We start from the raw sequence: 14,291 nt of genomic DNA, 5'->3' as shown, positions 1-14,291 counted from the left end.
GATTCCAAGACTGTGCTTCATGTACACAATAGTTTTAGACAGAAATTCTTGACCAAAAAGAGCTCACAGACTAGAGAAAATGAGTAAAGGGTAGGAGGGGGGAGGAAGGCAAATAATCACAATGTGAACTATTTAACATCGGGCTAATCTTTGCTACAAGCTGAGTGCTGTTTGAATGGCTTTGTAAATACTGACTCTTTTAAGTTTTACAATAATCCTTAGGCAGGTAGTATCTTCTCCCCATTCTACATTTAACGAAAAGATACACAGAGAGGTTAGCTAGTTTCCCAAGGTCACCCAGCCAGTAGGTGGTAGATTCTGTGTACACAGAGCGTGGTGTGGTACGGATTTCGTGCTGTCATCCACGTTACGGTACTCTCGATGGGACAGTGTTCCAGGAACTATGCTAATCTCTTTGGAGTCACAAAAATGTATGAGCTCAAAGTAAATCAGGAAGACAAAAGTAAACACACAACGAATGAAACAGACACAGTAGTAATTATCTTTTTCTCGAGTAACTACGCAAGCTGGAAGGGTGTTTGTTGGCCATGGTAGACAGAATCGGTAGCCACTGCATTCATGCGTTTTCTTTGGCCTTGGTGCAAGCTCAGTGCTTCCCCACACCTTGACTTTGGCAGCAGGACTTGCGCTGCCCAGTGGCATGTGATGAAAGAGATAGCAAAACACCCCAGACCCCAGGCCTTAAGCATTGTTGCAGATTTCTGCTTGCTTTCTTGTGCTTTTGGCTTGTGCATGGAAGAACTTGTTCTCCTAACCCTGTGGTCCAAAGAGGATGAGGGCTACATAGAGACCTTCCTGGCTGACCAACAGCTGGGCATTTGAAGCAGAGCAACACAGGTGAGCAGAGATCCATCTCACCCCCATCTTTGGGCTCCCGGCCTGTAACCAGAGCTCTGAGGAAGTCCAGCTGGGCCCAGCAAGATGGTCCCAGCCAACATGTGAAAATGAAGACATAAATGCCTATTGCACTGTATTGGTACGCTAAGGCTGTCATAACAAAATACCACAGTCTTGGTGGCTTTAAAGATAGAAATTTATTTTTTCAGAGTTCTGGAGGCTGGAAGTCCAAGATCAAGGGGAAGGAGGTTTGGTTTCTTCTGCAGTCTCTCTCCTTGGCTTGCAGATGGCTGTCTGCTCACTGTGTCCTCATGTGACTTGTCCTCTATGTTCTCTTATAATCTCTTCTTCTTATAAGCATACTGATATATGGGATTGGAGCTTTGAATCCTACTCTTATAGCCTCAGTTTTTTGTTATTTATTTAAAGGCTATTCTTTAAAATGGTCACATTCTGAGGTACTAGGAATCAGGACTTCATAAATATGAGTTTGGGTGGACACAATTCAGCCTGTAAATACAAACCTCTGACAGCTATTGCTAATGAAGCAATAGCTGAACATCACAGTGAAGAGGGCTGGCTTTGTCTCAGGAGACAAGGTGACTTCTGTGTATAAGAAAACAGAGACCCTGACTTCCTCCAATATTAAAAGGCATTAAAATATCTTCTAGTGGGCACTAAAGCCCAGACAAGATCCCATACAGGGAGGAGTCATGAGGCCCCTGAAATATTATCATAATAATAGGAAGAAATGAGATCAATGTGACAACCAGGAAGAATAGTGGTCCTGGATCCGTGAGTTTCTAGCCAGACTATGGGAGTGGTTTTGTGGCCTGAGAAAATAGCTGCTTGAGTGAAAGTAGAAGCCAGGACTCCAGGAGGGCAGTTTAAACTTGGTATGAGTGCTGATGCCTGGGTCTAATACTGGGGAAGGATACTTCAGAGTTTCCGGTCTAGCGCAAGAATATCCAGCAACTGATTTCTAGGTACAAGAAAGGAATCCAAGGGATCCTTGGAGAAATAATGGAGAAGTATTTGTGAAAGTGTAGAATAAGACCAATTTGGATATTGATGGAGGGGACTTAGCAACTAGAGCTCTTCAAAGTCTGGTTCCTAGATGAGCATCATCAGCTTCCCCTGTGAATTAATTAGAAATGGATAAGGCTGAATGGCAATCCACACCTTAACAAGATCCTTGGGTGATTCTTATGTACATTGCAGGTGGAGAAGCCCTGCTGTAGGGGGTAATATTGGTTGGAGGATGGGGAGGGGAGTGTTATTGTAGTAAAATAGAATGATACATCAAGACTCCATAGTTACACTATAATGTGATCCTGTTTCACTAGAACTCTAGTTATCTACTGCTGTGATGATCAGTTTCATGGGTCAAGTTAGTTTTGACACAAACTAATTACAATTACTATTAAAATTATTCAATTAAAGTTATTCAAATACAAATAAAATTATTCAAATACAATTAAAGTTATTCAAACAGCAGTCTGACTGGTAAGGTAACGTGTGATAAGATGTGATGAAAGTGAATAATCAGTTAATGCTAAGGACTGAATTTTGTCTCCCCCAAATTTACATTTTAAATCCTAACCCCAGTGTGTCTATCTGGAGACCAGGACTACAAGAAAGTAATTAAGGATAAGTGAGGTCATCAGAACGGTTTCCTGTTTCAATGGAGTTAGTGTCCTTATAAGAGAAACCAAAGAGTGGCTCTGTCTCCGATGGTCTCAATCTTCTGTGCCCTTCTCTCTGTCCTGTTCTCTTTTCTCAGTCTTCTGCACCCTATGAGGACCCAGAGAGAGGGTCGCCTTCTGCAAGTCAGGCAGAGTCTTTATGAGAACCTAAACTTTCCCGGATCTTGGTCTTGGACCTTCCCTTCCCCAGAACTGTGAGATAAATTTCTGCCGTTTAGACCACACCATGGGTGGCATTTTATTATGTCCATCAAAGCAGAACGATACCGTCCACTTTGATGAAGAGAGATATCCTAGGCTGTCTGGGTGTCCTTGATTCAAACAACTTCAAGGTCTTCAGAGCTGAGGCTTCTCTAAGAAAGAAGAAATTCTGTCTAGAGGCAGAAACTCACACCAGACAGCCCAGCCAGTCCTTCCTGATGGTCCCCCTTGGGAACTTTGCAATTGCTACTCAGAATCTACATCTTGAAGTAAATCTTTTAACAAACATCACATATCGGCTTGTCTGCCTAATACTGCAGCTTTGGGGGTTTTATTTAAATGTTCAGATTCAGCACTTTATTGTTTACACTGGTTGCGGTTTTCATTTGCCATGGTGGTGTAGGGCCCTTCTCCAGGGAACCTGAACCCTTCAGTTGTGTGTTGCGGGTTTATAACCTGACATGGGTCAGGACACTGGCATAGTGTCATGACTTCCCTTACGTTGGGAGTGGGCGCTGGGAACTGGCTAGTGATTATCTGTCCTTAAATTCTTCTGACTGTAACATTGAGCTGTCTCCTTCACTGCTCACCTGTTTTCTCCTCGGAATGCTATCCCATAACTTTTCCATATCAGCTCTCCTTGCCGGGAAGCCCTACACCCAAAAGAAACAAGGGGCTTCCTGGTGGCATTGGTGTTCCTTTCACCAGCACATTCCTTAGTGGTTTAAAAAATACTGTATCTTCCAGCCCCGCTCAAGAAGCCACATTATTTGGTGAGTTTTCCAAATTTACTTACTGCAGTATATCCACCCTGATGTATCTACTGCATTGAGTCTTTCAATTGTTTCTTCTACTTCCTGCCGTGTATACTCTGGAATTTCCCCTTCGTGTCATATGAATCCTTGGTGTTTCTGCACTTCTAGTTGCCATCCTTACAGTGTGTTTGGATAATTTTCTTAGAGTGTTTCTCAGTGTATTGAGCCCTGTATTCTAGAAGAGTAGTTCCATACTTTCAAAATACCTTTTGTCCAAGTTCATTGGCCTTGACATTGGCCTTGTCCCTTCAGAATCCATTCTCAGGTGTACTCTGACGACTCTTCTGGTGCATAGGAAGGATCAGGCAGCTAGGTTAAATCACTTTCCTCCTTTTGTATGTTTGCACACTCCTGGGTGGGTTGGGTTGTAACTCAACTCTGCTTTGTTACTTAATAACTAAGAAGTGAGGTGAGAAAAAGACCCTGGAAGTTGTTGCAAACTGTACAGGGATGAGACACAAACATCAAAAGGAAGCTGCCTTCTTCTCTTGATATGATGAAGTAATTTCCCTAAGCAATCATGCTGTATTTGTGTGGAAAGAGTTGTGGGCATTCATTTTATGATTCTGTCTCTCTAAAGCAAAGGTGGAGGATTGGGCAGCTTGTTGGTGCTTAACGCATTCAAGAGAACTAAGCCATTCAAGGTTTTCAGGTCCACTAATTCATATTTCTCCTTCTTGTGTGTCATGTTTGAGGACTTAGCTATTCTTATTACTCAGTCCTAATCCTGATCCTTTTCTTTCATGACTCAGGTGATGAGAAAGTCTTTGTTGTGCTACCAAGGAGGCTGTTGGCATTCACACTTAGATTTTATTTGATGACTAACTATGAAGATTTGGTAATTTTTTAATCTTTTCCTATAGCATCAGTCAATAGCAATACATTAGCAATACATTAGCACTACTCATGCAAAACTTCCCTGTCCTTACCATTTCTATTTCCTCCGCTTTTCTCAAATGGCTGATACCTTGCAGCCACTAATGCAGTCCCATTAACCCGGAGAGCACCCAGCTCATCACTAGAGAAGCTTTTGCTCTTCTGTCTTGGGCTTCAGGGCTGCCAGTTGTGGAGTCCTTATTGCAGCCAGCTGCCTGCTGGGTTATCCAGTGACAGCGTTGCATTTCAGTTTCTGCAATATCCCTTCTTGTCAATCACCAGGAAGTAGTCTCTGAAGTGGACATGAATGGGCTAGATATGTATTAGAAGGTACCCTGTGAGATATGAGAAGATACCTGTGGAAGGGAGGAGAAGAAAGCAGGATTGTACAGAGAGAGAAATCACACTGTACTGCAGACCCAGTGAAGCTGTCTGCCAATGTCACACAAAGTGCTAGAGCTAAGATGACCGTTCAGAGCCATCTGCAGTTTGAGTCAGAGACCGGGCTTCTATATTCTCCTGTGAATCCGTGAAGGAGGATTTGAATGGACTATCACAGCCTCTATCAGACCGTGTTTATTCTTTTGTTTTGCATTTTGTTGTATCTTCTAGTACTTACATTTTTTTCTTTATGTTCTTGTAGCTACCTACAACACTATCATTAGCATGTTAGAAATATTCTTCATTCCTTTTTTTCTTATTTGACTTTCACCTGTTTTTTCTGGGCTGTAACCAATATACTTTGCCTCCTACCCTCCCTTCTCAGCCCTTTGTCTCTTACAAAGCTTTACTTGTTGTTTCTTGGTTGGTTGGATTACTTTGTTTTCTAGTAAATACTTTATAAAGGGTACATGATTCTAGGATATCTAAAGATGTGTTTATATAACTTTTATTCTTCAAGGGTAGTTAGGCTGGATATAAAATACTTGATTCACATTTTCATTTATTTAAAAATGCTTTTACCACATTTGTTTATCTTTGTTGTTATATGGAAATCTTATGCCAATTAGATTGGCTTTCTTTTGTAAGAGATGTAGGTTTTATAGCTATTTTCTTTTATAAATGCTGAGAATTTTCTTTTTAAAACTTTAATAGTTTTCCTAGGATGTATCTTAGACATAACTAAGCCAGATCAGAACAATTTTCACTATGCAGTGTATACTATGGGTGTTTTCAATATCTGGAAATGGGTCTTTATTTCAGAAAAATATTTTGTATTATGGTCTAAAAATTCATTTTGTTACATTGTTTTGTTTTTCTTCTTCAGAGACTTCGACTGTTTGTATGTTAGTTTTTCCTTGACTATACCCAATTCCTTCTCTCAATGTTTTCTACACCTTTCTTTATTTCCATTCTGCCCTATATTCATTCCCTTGTCAGATGGTTCAGTATCTCCTTACTAAGTAAGGTAAGTTGCAATATTGTTTTCACTTCTAATAAGAAATTAACTTTTTCTATTTCTGTCCTGAGCTCAGTGTTTGACATCTTCCTGACTTTCGTTCATATTTGTTATGGGTTTGATTTGAAATATTTATTTTACATACACAAATTATTTTTAAGTATTTAATGCCTATGACAATATTATGTTATAATTTCCTACAAATGTTCTATTAGTTGACATTTGGGGAGCATTGTGAGGGGAGGATTTTGAACAAATGATAAGTTCTGATTCATATTTTGGTTGTTTGGGGTCTAACTGCATGGACATTGTCTACGTTTTTGTTTTTTTGAATGTCTAATTCTCTGGAACAAAAATAGTAGTTACAGGGGGCTGGGCATTTAGCTCAGTGGTTTCACCGCCTGCTGCGCAAGCGCAAGGAACCGAGTTCCATCCCTGGTACCAAAAAAAAAATAGTAGTTATATACACATCAAAGAACCTTTTTTGAGAGATTTACTCAATTCCTTATCTCAAGACTAGCCTCCAGGTGGCATTGAATGCAGTTTCTTTAGTTAATTCTATTATTTTTTGTGTGTAGAGGGTTTATTTACTTCTGTGTTGCCATTCAGAGAGGTAGAGAATGAAAGTATATGCAGGAATTTCAGTTTCTACTGTTATTTACTTTCTGCTAAATAATTGGTGACAATGTCCCCCTTCCCTAACCCCAACCCTAGCCCTAACCCCACCCCATCCACAAGTGTTGCTTTCCAAGACTGCTGCTGCTTTGGCCCTGCTTACATTTGAATCCCTTCCATCTGATTTGATTGTAGGCAGTACTTGGATCTAACAGATCTTAACTTTGTTCTTAGTACTTTCCAGTTCAGGCTGGCTAATTCACTTTTTGAGGTAATTAATTCTATTTGGATTCGGTCTTTCATATGGTTCTTGTTCTTATTTCCTTTGGTTTCTTTTGTATTCATTTTCTTTGGTTTCTTTTCCCCTAAACTAGATTTGTAAAATAATTTCCTATTTGCCAATGTTTTAAACTCAGAATAATGTATTTTCTGTTCCTTAGCTATGTAGAAAGCACAGATTATGGGGGGTTTTATGGAATTGGGAGGATGTATAGAGAGAATTAGATTTAGGAGGCCCTCGTTATTCTATGTCATCCCAGGAAAGCATGCGATTAGATTGTAAATAAAAGTGTGTCAGAAGTAAGATTTAAAAAGAACAAACCTTGTGACAGAGCTGCACAATGTTTGACTTCCTGCTTTCACTCCTCAGATAAAGCAAGAAGGATGAGGTAATTTCTTCCTTGCTGCGGTACAAGCAATCCTCCAGGGAACCTACATTTCCGCACCACATCCATCTTAACCTCACCTCGGTTCACGGAGGGTGAGGCGGAGAGTGAATCAGGGCCAGGGCTTCTGTGACTAACAGTCCTCTGCGGTCCTGACAACTGGCAAGTTTCTCATCCATATGCGTTTTCTCTTCCTTGCCCCTAAATCTCTTAGGCTTTTTCAAACGTTAATTTGACTCAATTTAAGATTCTTTTATAATATGTATGCTTGCAGGTAGCCTTCTTATGACTCACTGTGAGCTAGGTTGTGGATACTTTCTATGTGCAAACCATGCACATCCCCAGACCTGCACTTGGAATACTACTCTGCTTGCTGTGTCCATCTGCAAAGTAAGAATGCTTCCTGATTCTTCCCAGTACCTTTCATGGAGCCTGACATTTACCAAGCACTTATTGGTGGAATGAATGGATGTATTTAACAAAGGAATGAAACTGCTATAGGTGTGTCTGTGTTCTACATGGCCCCAGCCTGTGGGAGAAAGGTCTTCTGACTCTTCTGCTTTGTTATGGGTGGAGGTCATTGTTTTCTATAGAATAGTTTGCTAAGTTTGTGCTAGGTTCTCCCACTACTTAGGCATGAACATTAACCAGATGTCCCCCAGAACCTGAAAGTATGGGACATTTTGTCAAGCATGCTCCAAGATGATCTTCTTTCTTTTCTTGTCTCCAGCCATGTCCCATTTGAGACACAAAAATGAAAGAATCACATATCTATAAAGGTAAATAGGAAGAGCAAATCTATCCCCAACATCACAATATTTTCTTCATGTAGAGGCAGAATAAAATTTTTGTCTTCGGGTTTCTCCTTCCCCTTATATGCTCTTTAACTGTATTTCAGAAGGTGTAGTGAAGGACTAACTGTCCTCATCTGAGACCATTATAATTCTTGAAATTCAAGTTTCTTCTTTCCTTCTTTGCTAGAGACATCGGAGACTATAAGGTCCAGCAAAGCATGAGATTTAGTACTTGAAAGGATCTTGTGACCCTGTAATCTTCTCACTGGATAAACACTGAGTTGTCCATAATTACTGAGCGGTTAACTGCAGATTGAGGAGTAAAATTTTCTCAGCTCACCCCTGTGTATGTCCTCTCCCCACCTCACCCCCACTCCTGGTTCAAGTTGCCAAGAGGGTACCCTGTCTACACAGCTCCCTAACATACCCAAGTTTGAACACCACTTTACTACATCACACACCCTTAAAACTGTAAACATTTCCCTGCCATCTGATTTCAAAAATGTAAAGGTCTTGGAGATATTACTTTCTCCCTTTTATTTTTGCCATGGAAATGGAAATAATACTTCCCTTTAACAGTGAAAAATCTCAGGGGTGGGATTTAGCTCAGTGGTTCCGCCGCCTGCCTCGAAAGCACAAGGTCCTGAGTTCCATCCCTGGTACTACAAAGAAAGAAAGAAAGAAAGAAAGAAAGAAAGAAAGAAAGATCTCTCCACCCAAGGTTTTGTAAGACTTTAAATTACCATCAATTGGTTGCAATTTCCTCTTCCAACATCCCCTTTTAAGAAGTCAGAGTTACCAACCAATTTGTATTCCTTTTGGAGAATTTGCAGCTCCAGAATCTTGCTTCCTCTCTTCCAATTGAATGTTCTCATAAAAGGGTGAGTCTATTTTCTGTGAACATGGAGAACAGTAATTCACAATCCTGGTCTTGCCACACCTCAGGGTGTCTTCAACCATAAACCAATGTCAAGAGATTGTCAAAACAAAGTTAATTGAAATTTAAACAATAAATTTTGGCCATGCATTGCCTGGAGAAGGTGATAGGAAGGGTGTTTCCCAAAATAAAACAAAAGAAGGGTGGGAACTAGAGGGTGGGAATGATGGACCCAAAGAGAAGATGAAAAATCTTTTACTCTACTACCATCCTTGTTTTTAAAACCTGATAAGTTTTAGAGGGAGAGAAAAAAATCCCAGAATTGTCAAAACGTAAAGCCATATTTTATAAGTCAGCCCCCCCCACAGCATTTCTGACAATTTGAACACCAGCTAAAGATTTTTTTTAACACCAAATTTAACATGCACAGGCATTTCAGATCTATCACTAGAGGCAGGATGATGTCAGTGAGAAAATCTGGTGTTGTTTCATTTTCACAAGTTTTTCAGAATCCTAAACCGAGCTGTTGGTTGAGCATGTCACCACAAAGAGGAGCAATAATTAGTGATCAGAGAAACAAGTCCTGCTGAGAGGTTAAGAATCAAAAAATGCTTATTAACAAGGAAAGCTGTTAGAGCAAGAACAGGAAACAAATGGAGTGCTTATCCATTTCTTTAGGAGCTTTGGAATTCTGTTTTCTGGGCCACATGTGTGGTACAGAGAGCTCTCACACTTCAGGGGTACACCGTTGTCATGATGATTGAGAAATATGGAATGGCATGAGCATCGTTTTATTCTAATCCATTTGTGCCTTGCCCTTCACTAAAGGGCCTTCTCAACTTGAGCATTTTAATTGAAAAATATTTGAAAGTTCTGTACCAATAAAGAGGCTTTTGAAATACATAGAGTAATAATGAGGTTCTTAGGAATCTTCATTATTCTATGCTCATTAATTCTTGCCTTCCCATTGATCTTCTCTATTAAACGTCCTTTGGATTAACTTAGCATTTAATTATTTTTAAATGACTTTTTGTGTGTTAGTCTGGAGTTCTCATGAAGAGTTAGGAGTTTCATACAATTTAGCTATTTTCCTGTGGGAGAGATTGCTGTTAACCCATCAGTCTCTAATTGCTATTTTTCTTTAGTAACAGAATACAAGTTTTATTTGGGTGACAATGATTCTGGTTAAAAAAAATACTTCCTTGGCCTTTTAGTGTTTGCCTGCATGAAATTAGGTTTCTGTCAATGACATGTAAACACAGAGTGACATGAAAGAGAGAGCAGGCTTTGGCAAAGCTGTTAACTCACTGATAAATGGCTCTGATGGTTGGACCTCTGGCAGCTAACTTCATCAGTACGGTGGTTACCTTCTCATGACAAGTTGACTGTTGACTGTGCCATGTGGTGCCTGGATGTTAGTCAGGCACTATTCTAGGTGGGTCTGCAAAGGGGTTTCTGGCTGGGATTAAAGCTTGAGTAGGTAACTTGTGGAGCAGATTGTGTTCCTCAGTGTGGGTGCACCTCATCTAAGCAGCTGAAGGCCTGCACAGAGTGAAAGGGCTGCTCTCTTAAGAGTGAAAAGGAGTTCCTCCTGCCTGACTGCCTGGAGCAGGAACATGATTCTCTTCCTGGTTTGGGGCTTGAATGGGGCTCCTTTGGGTCTCATGCCTACTGGCTGTTGGTTCTCCTGGACTTGCTGTCTGCAGAGTTTGGGACAGCTCAGCCTCCAGTTCTTCATAATAAATTCATATACACAGTCTATGGCTTCTATTACTCTGCAGAATTCTAGCTAACAAATCCCAAGAAGGGAGTCTGAAGGAAGAAAGCATGCTCTGGGATGATAAAGCAGAAGGCTAGAAGGAGCCTGGCCCTTCAACTCTAATATACAATGATTACACTTGTCCTGCCCTGTTCAACTCTAAGTCTCCAAGTTACGTGACAGGATATACCCCGTCTTTGTTTAAATACTGCTATATCTGCTCTTTGGTCCTGGCAGCCTAAGCCAATTTTAATTAATACATTCTTTTGCTGCACACAAACTCAGTGAAGGCCATAAAGAAAATTTATGCTTCTTGGTTTTCTCCTCAGTGATTAGTGAAGCGCTCTACTCAGAGTAGAAATTCTGAAATACTGACAGAATTACTCCTTTAATAAACATCTATTGAGCTTCTAATATGTGCGAGCTAGTGTGCTGTGTGAGAAATAAGAGAATCTCCAATAAAATCTCTCTTAGCCAACTTCAACTTCCTTGTCCATATGGATTAGCCAGCGTTCTCTCTTGGCATCATTTGATCTCTATCCATTCCTTGGCACTGTATGCTCCTCTGTATAGAGATGGCTCTATTTTTCACTTTTACTTCTGATCTCACTTGTCTTAATCACTTTCTGGTTACTGGAACAAAACACTTGATACCCACAATTTAAAGGAGGAAAGGTTTCTTTTGGCTCATGATTTTTGAGGATTAAGTCCATAGTCAGCTGGCTCCAAGGCAGAAGGTGCATGGTCTAGGGGTGGAGAGCTGCTCACATTATGGCAGCCAGAAAGGAGAGAGAGAAAGAGACAGACAGAGAGAGAGAGAGAGAGAGAGAGAGAGAGAGAGAGAGAGAGAGAACTGGGGAAAAGAAAAGAATACACTCTTCCAGGTCACAGCCCCAGTGTCTCCTCCAGCCAGATCCTACCTCTGAATGGTACATTTAGCTACTGAATTAACTAATGGGTTAGTCCACTGATGACTATACCGCCAGCATGATCCAATCACCTACCAAGTGCCACACCTCTGAACATAAAAGTTTGAAGGGATGTTTTTTATCTGAACCATTATACACTAATTAAGTTTTATGCTTCCAAAGAGCCATTTGTTGATTCACAAGCATAATTATGTCAACTGTATTTATTATGTGATCACTACACAATCAATGAAATGTGAGTGTGCAAAGAAATAGAATTACTGTCTGTATAAAAGCTAAGCTGAGCTCCTGGAAAAGATTAAGTAAAAGGGAGTCACTTAAATTCTGCATGTGGTTTCAAGACAACTTTCAAATTTTAGGAAGGAACTTTAAAGGTTCAGTAGAACTTTGTGGTCAGACTGCTCTGCAGTTGTCTTGGTTTTTGCTTAAAAAAAGAAATTGACACTGGAAATCACAGAACGTTGTGTCTTGATGGTGTTTTATCAAAGGATGACCAATCATTAGATCTGTTCTCAAAAAATAAAGCCTTCTATGTCAAAAGGTGGGCAAGTGACGGTAATTTAAACATGTACAGCATAGATCATTTTGGAATTCTTCATTTTAAATACTTTTTAAAATTTATGGACTATGAGCTCTATTGCCTCTATTAAGAGTCTTTCCTATGTAATTCACAGTTCTGATGAAAGACATTGAAAAGCCACAGGCTGGGAGCTCACATATCCAACCAAGAACTTGTGTATAGAATACATAAGGAACTCTTAATAAAGAAACCAAGCAGCTCAATAAAAATGGGCAATAGAGCTGAACAGATATTTCACCAAAGGGGAAAAATAGATGGCAAATAAACACATGTAAAAATGTTTAACATCATAAGTCATTAGGGAAATTAGAACTATAGCAAGATCTTACCACACAACTATTAGAATGGCCAGAGTTAAAAACTGACCATTCCAAATATTATTCAGGCTATTAAAGAATTAAAATTATCATATATTGCTGGTAAAAATATAAAATGTTACAACCAAAAAAAGACATTTATAGCTCAGTGCAGATATTAATCTATATGGTAACAATATGACTCAACTTACATTAGATCATTTTCTAATAAGATTTGAAGCGATTTAAAGGGTGGGGATGTAAACTAGTACAACCACTATGGAAATCAGAATAAAGATTTCTCAAGGAGCTAAAATTAGAAATTCTATATGACTCAGATATTCCCCTTCTAGGTATCTTCCCAACAGAGCTAAAGGCATCATATTGTAGTGATATGTGCATACCAATGTTTATAGCAATGCAATTCATAATAACTAAATTCCGGAAACAGACTGTATGCCCATTCACAGATGAATGGATAAAGAAAATGTGGTGTCTACACACAATGGACTATTCCTTGGCTGTAAAGGGGGATAAATTGGAGACATTTGTAGGAAAATGAATGCATCTGGAAAATACAGTGTTGAGTGAAATAAATCAGACATAAAAGTTTAAAAACCGTATGATAGCTGTCATTTGAATAAGGCAAAGTCCAAAGAGAATAATGAAGGATGGAAAGCAGGAAACAAGGGGATGGATCTCCTGCAAATGTAAGGGGCTCAGGAGACTGAGGGCGAGGGCAGAAGGGAGGGCAAGGGAATGAGAGGAACTAAGACATGCTACTTTCAGAAACCTAATAACCTCAGCGAATGCAAACATTATAGGTTAATCAATAGTATAATTAATAATAATTGTATGTTAGTGAATAATATCAACAAGAAAGAAAATGGGGAAAGGGGATTCAGAGGTGGAAGGAGGGAGGGGGTGGGATGGGGAAGGGGATTAAAGAAACAATCTGTTATAGACACGCACCCACGCCCCAAGATAAACTTAAACTTCATGTACTGCAAACGTGCACTAGTAAAGTTAAAATTGAAAAAGTAAAAGAACATGACGTCCAATGTCCAGAGTGCTAAAATCCAGAACCACTGAGTAACTTACTTTTAAAAAAATTTATTTTACGAAAAAATAAAATAAAATTTCTGAAGTGCAGTCAAGAGTTCTTCCTGCTGGAGCAGAATGGGCTGGTGAAACTCCATTTAGTGAGGGCATCCCAGAAGGTACAGGCAGATACAATGCATCTCTCTATAAATATGAACAGCCAGTCACAGACTCTTTTAAGCTGCACAGGAACTTCTTTGGCTGGTGGAGGGAAGTCCAAGGTCAGTGGGCCTCCAGAGGGTGAGAGCTGTGTGGCCCATGCTGTTAGCTATCTTCTCATCATCTTTTAACCGTGCTTATCATTGTTTGTGTTGGCCATTGCTTGGACTTTTGGCTTCATTCATTCCCTCCTGCTACAAAGCAGCTTTCTCTCTGTGGCTGGACAGTTGCTCACATGGGCATTGCTATTGCTCATGCCACCCCTGCAGGAGGACCTTCCTTCCAGGTTTGCCTCATCCTGACTGGGTCCTGTGCTCTTTACCTAATTGCAGAACAGTTATCTGGTTGACCTTGGGCTTACTCAGTCTTTTCCCTTTATAGTTCTTAAATCTGTAGAATGTGCTGGAATTGCGGCATCCTGAGATTGAGAGGGCCGGGCTGAGCAGTCTGGTCTGTTCCAGTCCCTCCTAAAATCAGAGTGTCCTTCAATATGTCACCCCGTGTATCATGTGGCACTGAGGTATAGAATTCAGGCTGCCTTTGGGTCCCTTAGCTGGGGTGCAAGTCACCCCATGTAGACAAGCCTCCATTGCCCTGGGAAGCTCTGCTGGGCATCGTGGTCTGGCTCGCCAAGATCCTAGGTTTTTGCTGATCCTTACTG

Source organism: Heterocephalus glaber, unplaced genomic scaffold (genome assembly GCF_053883595.1).
Source record: "Heterocephalus glaber isolate CG9 unplaced genomic scaffold, H.glaber_assembly_v1.0 deba00001555, whole genome shotgun sequence".
Taxonomy (NCBI): Eukaryota; Metazoa; Chordata; class Mammalia; order Rodentia; family Bathyergidae; genus Heterocephalus; species Heterocephalus glaber.
This window is presented reverse-complemented; position numbering follows the sequence as displayed.